This window comes from Cetorhinus maximus, chromosome 3 (genome assembly GCF_964194155.1).
Source record: "Cetorhinus maximus chromosome 3, sCetMax3.hap1.1, whole genome shotgun sequence".
In the NCBI taxonomy this organism is placed as follows: domain Eukaryota; kingdom Metazoa; phylum Chordata; class Chondrichthyes; order Lamniformes; family Cetorhinidae; genus Cetorhinus; species Cetorhinus maximus.
Window position 1 is genome coordinate 10758378 of NC_135881.1, and position 12239 is coordinate 10770616.

At 45.2% G+C, this 12239-nt stretch overlaps 1 protein-coding gene across 2 annotated transcripts in view; it reads right to left on the reverse strand.

Annotated features, from left to right (window-relative positions):
* Nucleotides 1-12239, reverse strand: part of LOC144675940 (E3 ubiquitin-protein ligase TRIM7-like) — a 254406-nt gene that overhangs the window by 14876 nt on the left and 227291 nt on the right. For both annotated transcript variants that reach the window (XM_078536469.1, XM_078536462.1), the window contains one exon: nt 314-409. The gene's annotated coding sequence lies outside the window, so the exon portion shown is untranslated. The remainder of the gene's footprint in view (nt 1-313; nt 410-12239) is intronic.

A 12239-nucleotide genomic window follows, 5' to 3' on the forward strand; every position in this document is an offset into this window, starting at 1 on the left:
ATTTCAAATTCTCAAATTGGCCCACATGGGATTTAAACATAAACACGTGCATACATACGATGTGTGAGCTGGTGGTATAGTGGTAATGGTGCTGGAGTAGCAATCAAGAGGTTTAGGCTAAACCCCATAAATGTGGGTTCAAATCCCATCTATGGTAGCTGGTGAAATTTGAATTCAATTAATAAATCTGGGTTTGAAAGCTAGTCTCTGTAATGGTGACTGTCAGTTTAAGCAAGCAGCTTATTCCCATGTCTTGAGCATTCAGCTGAAGAGAAGTTTTGTCTTAAACCCTGTCCCAGGGTGCGTACTCTACCTTTATTTCCAATTCTGATATTGTCACGTCTTGGTGTTTGAAATGGCAGTCTTGCTGAATTATCCGGAGGTTCTCAACTTCTTTTGTCAATTTTTCCTATGAAGACAGTTTAAATAATTCAAAGGAAAGATGATTTGAAGCATACATTAAAAGGCATTCCACAGAGAGTGGTAGATAGTGATTCAAGGACTGTACTAAAATAAAAAGCAAAATACTGCAGACGCTGGAGATCTGAAATAAAAACAGAAAGTGTTGGAAAAACTCAGCAGGTCTGACAGCATCTGTGGAGAGAGAAACAGAGTTAATGTTTCCAGCCCAAATGCCTTTTCTTCGGAATTATACTGTCTACCTCTGGTCACTGGATTGTCAGTAAAGAAGCAAATTGGGAGTTGCATTTCTATACCACCTTTCACAACCTTAGAAGGTCTCAAAGTGCTTCACAGACAATGAAGCACATTTCAAAATTTAGCCACAATTGTAATGTAGGAAGCTCAGCAGCCATTTTAAACGCAGGGTCCCACAAATGGCAACGAGATAAATGACTATATTAGGCGAGGGATAAATATTGCCCAGGTCACTGGAAGCTGATATTCGAATTAAGCCACAGGACTGATTACGTCCGTCTGAGAGGCCAGACAGGAACTCAGCTTAACATTTCAATCAAAAGACAGTGTTTTTTGACAGTGCAGTGCTTCCAGTACTACACTGGGAGTGCAGCCTAGATTCTGTTCTCATGTCTGTAAAGTGGGACTTGATCCCATGACCCTCTGACTCAGGGACAAATGTGCTACCCACCGCGTTAAGGAATTGATGCAGCCACTGTGCAGTGGCCCGAGTACGTGTCTTTATCTGTCTGATGGGCTGGAAGGATTTCCAGTAATTCATTTACAGGATGTGGGTGTCGCTGGCAGGGCCAGCATTTATTGCCTATCCCTAATTGCCCTGGTGGTGAGCTGCCTTCTTGAACCGCTGTAGTCCATGTGGTGTAGGTACACCCACAGTGCTGTTAGGGAGGGAGTTCCAGGAATTTGACCCAGTGACAGTGAAGGAACGGTGATATATTTCCAAATCAGGATGGTGAGTGGTTTGGAGGGGAACTTCCAGGTGATGGTCCTCCCATGTATCTGTGCTGTGAGCCTGTGGACTAGGAAGGGGAATAGTATTTCCATTGCTCTTGAACAGTGAGGACAGGGTTGGGCCTGTTGTGTTGTCTCTCCTGTGGTCAAATACCCTAATGACACCCATGGTTAAGGCTCAGTTTTTTTTTGTACCTGTCCACTAGTTTTTGGTGATTTCTCTACATGGACCCCTAAACCTCTCTGCTCTTTCACAGTTCCTAACATCTAACAATGTCAAATATACTCTGATCTATCACCTTTTATAACCAAAGTGGACTTACCCATACTGAACTTCATCTAAAACAAAAACAGAAAATGCTGGAAAAACTCAGCAAGTCTGACAGCATCTGTGGAGAGAGAAACAGAGTTAACGTTTCGAGTCCGTATGACTCTTCTTCAGAGCACTACCTTATCTACCTCAGTTTTGCCCACTTATTTAATTTATCATACAGTCTTCCTTCTCTGCTTCCATTTACATTACTCACTGTGCCATTAGATTGATCAGCAAACTTCAGTTCACAGTTCATAGAATCCACTGAATTGTGACAGTACACAGGATAGGCCTATCGTGTTTGCACCAGCTCTCCGAATGAGCAACTCACCTAGTACCATTCCCCTGCTTTTTCCCTGTAACCCTGCATATTCTTCCTTTTCCGGTAACTGTCTACCTCCCTTCTGAATGCCTCGATTGAACCTGCTTCCACCGCCCTCTCAGGCAGTGCATCCCAGACCCTAACCAGTTGCTGAGTGAGAAAGTTTATTCTCATATCATTTTTGATCCTTTTGCCAATTACTTTAAATCTGTGCCCTCTTGTTCTCAATCCTTTCAAGAATGGGAACAGTTTCTCCCTAATTACTCCATCCAGACCTATCATGATTTTGAATACTTCTTTCAAATCTCCTGTCAACCTTCTTTTCTCCAGGGAAAAGAGTCCTAACTGATACGGCTCTCTACTCCTCCCCCCCCTCATCCAAGTCATTTATAATTATAGTGAAAAGCTGCAGCCTTGGTAGAGATCCCTGGGGGACATCACATAATCACATACCCGTTGTCCCTACTCTTTGTCTTCATTCTCCTAACCAATACCCTAGACATGTCACAAGGTTCTTCCCTTTTTCATAGACTTTCATTTATTGTGGACAGAGTCTTAGGTGGAACCTTATTGAATGCCTTCTGGAAGTCCTTATAAATAACATCCATAGACACTCCCTTATCTACCACATTAGCTACCTCTCCAACAGCATACAGCAGGGTTGGTTAGACATGACTTTACCCTGTACAAGTCCATGCTGCCTCTCCTAATCACATGGAATTACATAGGATCTACAGCACAGAAACAGGCCATTCAGCCCAACCAGTCCATGCCAGTGTTTACGTTTCACTCGAACCATACTTAATAATCAATTTATCCAAGCTCTTCGTCATTCTGTCCCTAATAAGTCTGTAAAGTCCTAGTTTCTCTCTCCCACCCTTCTTAAGTAATGAAGTGAGAGTGGTGATTGTCTAATCCAAGGAGGTCATTCCTGAATCGATAGCATTTGGAAGATCATCACTAACACATCAATAAAGTTTATCTGCTTCTTTTACCATCCTGAGGTTGTACCCATCAGGCCCAGGAGTTTTGTCAATTATCAATCACGTTATTTTCTCCACGACCTTTTTTAAATTTACATTAAACCTAGTTAGTTCATCCCTTGCTTCAGTTCTATTTTCAGTACTTTATTTCTTCTATTGTGAATAATTACAGGGTAATTATTTAGCAAGTCCCATTTCCCTGTTTTTAATTTTGGTTTCGCTGTGTTTGAATTTTACCCTTGGCCACTGTCTTTCCCTTACTACGCTAGTAAAAATCTTTGAGAGTTGCCCTCGATATCCCTGCCAAGGTCTGTCTCGTATTCCTTTTTTGCAATTCTTTCTATTTCCTTTGTTCTTCTTTATACCTAGCTTGGCCTGTGGGAGCTCCGCTATTACTCACATTTGTATAAGCCCTTTCCTTTAGTTTTATACACATCCACAGGTCAAACTTCCTTCTGTACCGTGACCGTTCTATAATTCAATACTATCTCATACTTCTCTTAACTGAAGTTATTGAACTCTCGCTCATTTCGATCTTTATACTATACCCCAAAACTCTCCTTAAATTTAATTGGACCATTTTGATTCCTCTCACTCACCTTAATCTGAGCTTCTGCCTTCTCCAAGCTCATCAGGGTGTGAGTTTTGTGTTTGCCTGTTATTGTACAGGGGCCACACACACATTCTCCATCATCTTCACAGTAAAACTCCAGAACCTCATTGTGTTCCCGGCACCGTCTCTCTGTTGGATCAGTCGCGGGCTCGCCGGGACTGTCACGTACTCTGGCCTCTTTTGGGTCTCCTCCAGGTGAGGGAAGCTCGGCAGCGGGGTCCGAGACGGCAGCAGCCTCCTCCGGTTTGTCCGGGCGGGGGAGACCGGGACTTGGTTCCAGGCTGGGATCAGAGGGGAATGATTTGCTGCACACTGGGCAGCTCACTGCACCTTCGGCTGCTCCCTTGGCCAGGGTACCCTCGATACAGTTTGAGCAAAGATAATGGCCACAGGGCCACTGCTCAGAGTCAGGGAATGGGCAGTGGCAGGCAGCACAGGTCAGCGCCTGGGCTGGAGCTTTGTCCTCCATCCTCACCAAAACTTTGGAAAGAGGTTTGGCACAGCACAGCAGAGAGGGTGAAACCTGGACCAGCAGCTTACAAACTGACTGAGAGGGACTGAAGACTGGTGGTTACAGTTTCAAGGTTCACTCTGGCTGGAGATTAACCCTTCGTAGGCTACAGCGCGGGAGATTAACCAGACTGCAATCTCTCAGATTCCCTCTCCATGTACAATGGTTTCCTGGGATAAGTACAATCACAAAGAGGATGACAGAACAGCTGGAGCTGGGGGGGGTATGAACACAAATCTTTAAGGGTGACAGGACAAGTTGAAAAGCACCTGGGATTGACTTTACAAACAGTGGCAGAGAGTACAAAAGCAAGGAAGTTACACTTACATAAATCATTAGCTAGGTCTCAGCTGGAGTATGGTGTCCAATTCTGGGCACTACATGTTAGGCAGGATATCTAGGCTTTGGACAGAGTGCTGAGGAGATTTGCAAGATTGGTACTAGGGCTGAGGGAAGAGCTACTGGAGAAGCTGGGATTATTCTCCTTCAAGCAAAGAAGGTTAAGGATTGGGTAGCTTTTTCAAAGAGCCGGCACGGGAATGATGGGCTGAATGGCCTCCTCCTATGGTTTTGCTTTTGGTGATGGAAGGTGGGAGGTGCTGACAAGCTGTTCTGTGTACTGATCAAACAGAGTGTCTGAATTGAGCCTCCATTCCCCAGTGACCCACTCTGACTGAGTTTGACGGAGCTCCTCAGTAACATCACTGCTGCATGTCTGGGATTTTGAAAGGTCACTGACAGTCAGCCTGATGCACAAGCCAGGCTTCAGGAAATGACCACACCTGTGGCTTCATATAGAATCTGAGGGTTAAATTTTAACTTTCAGGCTCACTCACAGTGGGGCGGGGCCGGCAGTGTGTCAGGAGCCCGGCTGTTTAACCCAAACTCTGCATTTGCATTGGATTCCCAGGTTTCCCGATCGATTAGATCGAGTGGGCGTGATGACAACCCGTAGCAGTCTCTTTCAGTTCTGTTGTTTAAAGGGACTCTGCGAGGATTATTGCAGAGGACACAAGAACACAGGAAATAGGAGCAGGAGTAGGCCATTCTGTCCCTCAAGCCTGCTCCTCCACAGTAAGGTCAAGGATGATCTGATTGTGGACTTAACTCCACTTTCCTCTCTGTCCCCCATAAGCCTTGACTCCCGTGTCGATCAAAAATCTGTCTAACTCAGCCTTGAATATATTCAATGACAAGCATATGAGTTAGGAGCAGGTGTAGGCCACTCGGACCCTCGAACCTGCTCTGCCATTCAATAAGATTATGGTTGATCTGACTGTAACCTCCCACCTACCCCTGATAATCTTTCACTCCCTTGTTTATCAAGCATCTATCTAGCTCTGCCTTAAAAGTATTCAAAGACTGCTTCCATTGCCTTTTGAGGAAGAGATTTCCAAAGACTCAGAACCCTTTGAGAGACCCCTCAGGATCTTTTTGTTTCAATCAACTCGCCTCTTACTCTTCTAAACAAGACTAGCCTGTCCAACCTTTCCTCATAAAACAACCCACCCATTCCTGGTATTAATTTAGTAAAACCTTCTCTGAATTGCTTCTAATGCATTTGCATCTTTCCTTAAATAAGGAGGCCAGTACTGTACACAATACTCCAGATGCAGTCTCACCAGTGTCCTGTACAACTGAAGCATAACCTCCTTACTTTTATATTCAGTTCCCCGCACAATAAACACTAACATTCTATTAACTTTCCTAATTACTTGCTGTACCTGCATACTAGTCTTTGACTCATGCATACTAGTATTCATGCATTAGGACACCCAGATCCCTCTGAATCTCAGAGCTCTGCAATCTCTCACCATTTAGATAATAAGCTTCTTTTTTATTCTTCCTGCCAAAATGGACAATTTCACATTTTCCCACATTATACTCCATTTGCCAGATCTTTGCCCACTCACTTAACCTATCTGTGTGTCCCTTTGTAGCCTCCTTATATCCTCTTCAAAACTTACTTTCCTACCTATCTTTGCATCATCAGCAGATTTAGCAACTATACCTTCTGTTCCTTCATCCAAATCATTTATATACATTGTAAATTGTAATTGGGATGTGGGTGTCACTGGCTGGGCCAGCATTTATTACCCATTCCTAATTGCCCTTGAGAAGGTGGTGGTGAGCTGCCTTCTTGTACCGTTGCAGTCTATGCGGTGTAGGTGCACCCACAGTACTGTTAGTGGGGGAGTTCCAGGATTTTGACCCAGCAACAGTGAAGGAAGGGTGAGATAGTTCCAAGTGAGTGGCTTGGAGGGGAACTTGCAGTTGGTGGTGCTCCCATCTGTCTGCTGCCCTTGTCCTTCTAGGTGGTAGTGGTCGTGGGTTTGGAAGGTGCTGTCGAAGGAGCCTTGGTGAGTTGCTGCAGTGCTTCTTGTAGATGGTACACACTGCTGCTACTGTGCATTGGTGGTGGAGGGAGTGAATGTTTAAGGTGGTGAATGGGGTGCCAATCAAACTTTGCTACTCTGCCTTCCCCAGTATTTTCTTGCACACCACTCCTCATACCATAAAACCTCCCAAGTTGACCCATCCCTCTCTCTCGAGGCACCTCCTCACCTTATTCTTTGACCAGCCACCACTCATTCTCATCTTTTTACAATGTTACAATCAACCCTCACAGTGACCCTGCTCACACTTTGTCCTTCCATCCTCTCAAAACACAGCTCACACTCATTCCCCTCTCTCTCTAAGACAGTCCTTAGGTCAGCAGTGGGAATGCCTGGCATTGTTCAGGTTACAGTTGCTTTTCCCTCTTCATCCTCTACCTTCTCCCTGCATCCTCACTGTTTAGAAATCAAGGTTCATTGCACCATTTCCGGACATCAGAACTGTGGAACTCACTACCTCGTCCAGCTTCTCTTCCCATCAACCCTCCAACCCCACACCCTGGCCCCACAAACCTCAGGCTTTTAAAAACGAAGCTTCAAGTCACCTAACTACTATGTCCTCCTTTACTCTGACTTCACCATTTCCAACTATAACAACATCTTGCATTAGTGGTTCAGTGGGTAACAATATCGTCTCTGAACCAGGAGGTTGTGGGTTGAAGTCCCACTTCAGAGACTGGAGTATAAAATCTAGGCTTGTTGCTCCCAGTGCAGTACTGCCGGGATGACTTTCCAAACCATGGAGTAGGCCATTCGGCCCTTCGAGCCTGCTCCGCCATTCATTATGATCATGGCTGATCATCCAACTTAATAGCCTGCTCCCGCTTTCTCCCCATACCCTTTGATCCCTTTCGTCCCAAGAGCTATATCTAACTCCTTCTTGAAAACATACAATGTTTTGGCCTCAACTACTTTCTGTGGTAGCGAATTCCACAGGCTCACCACTCTCTGGGTGAAGAAATTTCTCCTGATCTCAGTCCTAAATGGTCAACCCTGTATCCTCAGACTGTGACCCCTGGTTCTGGACTCCCCCACCATCGGGAACATCCTTCCTGCATCTACCCTGTCTAGTCCTGTTAGAATTTTATAGGTTTCTATGAGATCCCCCCTCATTCTTCTGAACTCCAGCGAATAGAATCCTGACCGACTCAATCTCTCCTCATATGTCAGTCCCGCCATCCCAGGAATCAGTCGGGTAAACCTTCACTGCACTCCCTCTATAGGAAGTACATCCTTCCTCAGGTAAGGAGACCAAAATTACACACAATATTCCAGATGTGACTTCACTGCTAGCCATTTGGGCCCATCTCCAAAGTCCTTTGCAAAAACTGCTTCTCCTACAGTGAAGTTTCTTTCATAACTATGGTAATCATGTTCATTTTTCTGGGCCTCCTGACTTCTCTCTACCCTCCCTCCTAAATTTGGCCTTATGAGGCTTAACTGTGTCCTGAGACGTCTCTTCATTAATAACTCTGTGGGAGCAACACCAGTGGTCGTATGTGGCCTGGTCCTGTAGATGAGCAGGAAGCGTGATAACTTTGTTACTATAGAGTCGCCCTGTAGCTTTTTCATTCCAGCCTTGAAGGTCTGAACAGCTCTCTCGGCCAACCCATTGGATGCAGGGTGGTATGGCGAGGTCTTGACATGTGTTATGCCATTTAGAGTAGTAAATCTTTGGAATTCCCCACTAGTGAATGCTGTTTCATTGCCAGGCACTATTATCTCTGGCAAACCATGTATCGCGAAACTGATGCAATCTGTCTATGGTGGCGGCAGATGTGGGTGATCGCACCTCGTATACATCCATCCATTTGGAATGGGAGTCGATAACTAAGAGGAACGTTGTGCCCAATAAAGGCCCCACTTAGTCAACGTGGAGGTGGACCCATGGCCTTCCTGGCCATTCCCAAGGATGCAGTGGGGCAGAAAGAGGCAATTTCTGCACCTGTTGGCACTGCATGCAGCTCTTGGTCATGTTTTCAATCTCAGTGTCCATCCCTGGCCACCGTTTGTAGCTGCACGCCAACATTTTTATTCTGGAAATGCCGGGGTGAGCGCTATGCAATTCTATCAATAATGGTTGTCTTCCTCTGGGAGGCACTACGACTCTCACTCCCCACAGGAAGATGCCATCCTGGAAGGTGAGCTCCTATCTCCTGTTAAAAAAAGGCTTCATTTCATCCGACTTTAGTTCGTTAGACAATCCCTGCAATATCTGTTCCCTGAGGTGAGACAAAACTGGATCAGAGTTGGTCCATTTTCTGATCTGTTTGACATTCACTGGTGATGAATGTAGAAAGTTTAATAACAAGACAAGTTCTCGAGGGATGGGGACATTCACATTGCTGTCCTTTAGGGGTAATCGGCTCAGCGCGTCGACATTGGCAACCTGGCTTCCCGGCCAGTGGACAAAAGTATATTCATAAGCAGTTAGAATCAGTGCCCACCTTTGGATGTGTGCCGCGGTGATTGGTTTATTGCCTTATCTTCCCCAAACAAGCCTAGTAGTGGCTTGTGGTCGAATACGATGGTGAAGTGGTGACTGTGGATGTATTGGTGGAATTTCTTAATGCCAAATACAATGGATAAGACTTCTTTCTCTATTTGTGAGTATTTTTGTTCTGCCTCACTGAATGTTCTTGAAACATAGCTAATGGGCCGTTTGGAGCCACCTGCCATCCGTTGAGAGAGTACTGCCCCTACTCCGTAAGGAGATGCATCACACGTTAAAATCAATTGTTTCTTTAGGTCAAAATGTACCAACAGGGCCGATGAATGTAGTAACTGCTTTACTGCCATAAAAGCCTGTTGTTGTGGAGCTTGCCAAGTCCACCTGTGGTTTTTCTTGAGTAATCCATATAATGCAGTCAGTACTGTCAACAAATTTGGGAGAAAACGACTGTAATAGTTAACCATTCCCAGGAAGGACTTGAGGAACTGAGGGCATTCTGGCTAAGTTTGCAGATGATACAAAGATAGGTGGAGGGACAGGTAGTATTGAGGAGGCAGGAGGCTGCTGAAGGATTTAGACAGGTTAGGAGAATGGGCAAAGAAGTGGCAGATGGAATACAACGTGGGGAAGTGTGAGGTCATGCACTTTGGTAGGAAGAATAGAGGCATAGACTATTTTCTAAATGGGGAGAGAATTCAGAAATCTGGAGTGCAAAGGGACTTGGGAGTCCTAGTCCAGGATTCTCTTAAGGTTAACTTGCAGATTGGGTCGGTAGTTAGGAAGGCAAATGCAATGTTGGCATTTATTTCGAGAGGACTAGAATATAAAAGCAGGGATGTGCTGCTGAGGCTTTATAAGGCTCTGGTCAGACCACATTTAGAATATTGTGAGCAATTTTGTGCCCCGTATCTCAGGAAGGATGTTCTGGCCCTGGAGAGGGTCCAGAGGAGGTTCACGAGAACGATCCCAGGAATGAAAGGCTTAACGTATGAGGAACGTTTGAGGACTCTGGGTCTATACTCAATGGAGTTTAGAAGGATGAGGGGGCATCTGATTGAAACTTACAGAATACTGAAAGGCCTGGATAGAGTGGACGTGGGGAAGATGTTTTCATTAGTAGGAGAGACTAGGACCCGAGGGCACAGCCTCAGAGTAAAGGGAAGACCTTTTAGAACAGAGATGAGAAGAAACTTCTTTAGCCAGAGCGTGGTGAATCTATGGAATTCATTGCCACAGAAGGCTGTGGAGGCCAGGTCATTGAATGTATTTAAGACCGAGATAGATAGGTTCTTGATTGGTAAGGGGATCAAAGGTTACGGGGAGAAGGCGGGAGAATGGGGCTGAGAAACTTATCAGCCATGATTGAATGGCGGAGCAGACTCGATGGGCCGAATGGCCTAATTTCTGCTCCTATGTCTTATGGTCTTATGGAGTTCTATGACGTTTCTTGGTGCTGGCGCCTCATAAATAGCTCTCACTTTGTCTTCTACTGGGTGAAGGCCTTGCAAGTCAACCTATGACCCAGGTAAATCACTTCTTTTGCTTGGAAGGCACATTTTTTACTTTTTCAAGCAACCTCTGGCTTGTAAGAAACACTTCAATAGCTCTTCCAAGCTTCATCAGTTAGTCCTGTTACGAGGGCATCATCGAGATAAACCACCACATGGGATGGACCTTGGAGCAAATTCTCCATCGTCCGTTGGAAAATGGCACAAGCCAATGAGACTCTGAAGGGTAACCTGCTATAACCCCTATGTGTGTTATAGTCACAAAATCCTAAGAGGCCTTTTCTAACTTGACCTGCTGGTAAGCGTGGCTCATATCGTGTTTCGTATATGCAGTTCCCCCTGCTAGCTTGGAGTACAATTTATCAATGTTCGGTATAGGGTGCCTATCAATTCTGGCCACTTTGTTAATGGTGAGTTTGTAGTCCCCGCATATTCACACGCTCTGGTCAGGCTTTGGTACTAGAACTATGGGTGCTGCCCATTGGGAAAATTGTACAGGTTGTAAGACTCCCAACCTTTCTAGCCTGTCTAATTCAATATCCACTTTTTCTCATAAGGCATAGGGGACTGGCCTCGCCTTCAAATATCTGGTGTTGCTCCAGGATTCACGTGGACTTTAGCTTGCAGTCCCTGAATCTTCCCGAGCTCTTCTCTGAACACAGAGGCATATTTCTGTAATAATTCTTGCAGATCTTTCATTCTGAGTTTAAAAATCAGTCCACTCCAATTTTATTTCCTTAAGCCAGTTCCTACCAAGTAGAGTTGGACCCTCCCCTGCTTCCATTATCAGGGGTAGGTTAGCAGACCAGTTCTGTTGAAGGGTCATGAGGACTCGAAACGTCAACTCTTTTCTTCTCCGCCGATGCTGCCAGACCTGCTGAGATTTTCCAGGTAATTCTGTTTTTGTTTTGGCTTCCAGATTGCACTGGGACCTTGCATATATCTTTCACTCGTATGTTTTGGCCAGTATATGTCTTTAGTCTGGCATTTGAGTTTTCCAGCTTCAGTGAGTGGCCACCTCCACTCAGATACTTAAACATATGTACCCCTATGACTGATGTGGATGTGCCTGTTTCCTCCATGCACCTCCATTCAAAGGGGTTTTCCATTGACTTCTGCTGTCACGTAGCTTGACTCTGTTTCACCCATTTTGAATGAAAACAAAAAGCTAAAAGCTACTGCGGATGCTGGAAATCCAAAACAAAAACAGAATTACCTGGAAAAACTCAGCAGGTCTGGCAGCATCGGCGGAGAAGAAATCAGTTAACGTTTCGAGCCTTCATGGCCCTTCGGCAGAACTGAAGCATAGTTAGAAGAAGGGAGAAATATAAGTTGGTTTAAGGTGGGTGGGGGGTGGGGTGGGGGAGAGAGAGAGAGAGAGAGAGACATCGAGGGTGTGGTGATTGTGGAGATGAGCAGATAATCAAAAGATGTCACAGACAAAAGGGTCAAAGAGGTGTTTTGTCTGAGAAAAGTGCTAATTAAGAATGGAAGACAGGATATTCAAAGTACAGCTCTAGTGGGGGTGGGGTGGAAAGGCTAACAAGGTTTTAGTTTTAGATTTAAAAATAATGGAAATAGGTGGGGAAAGAAGAATCTATATAAATTATTGAAAAAAAAAAGCCGGTGGGGGGGGGAAGAAACGGGGTGGGGATGGGGGGAGGGGGAGTTTAAGATCTAAAGTTGTTGAATTCAATATTCAGCCCGGAAGGCTGTAAAGTGCCTAGTCGGAAGATGAGGTGCTGTTCCTCC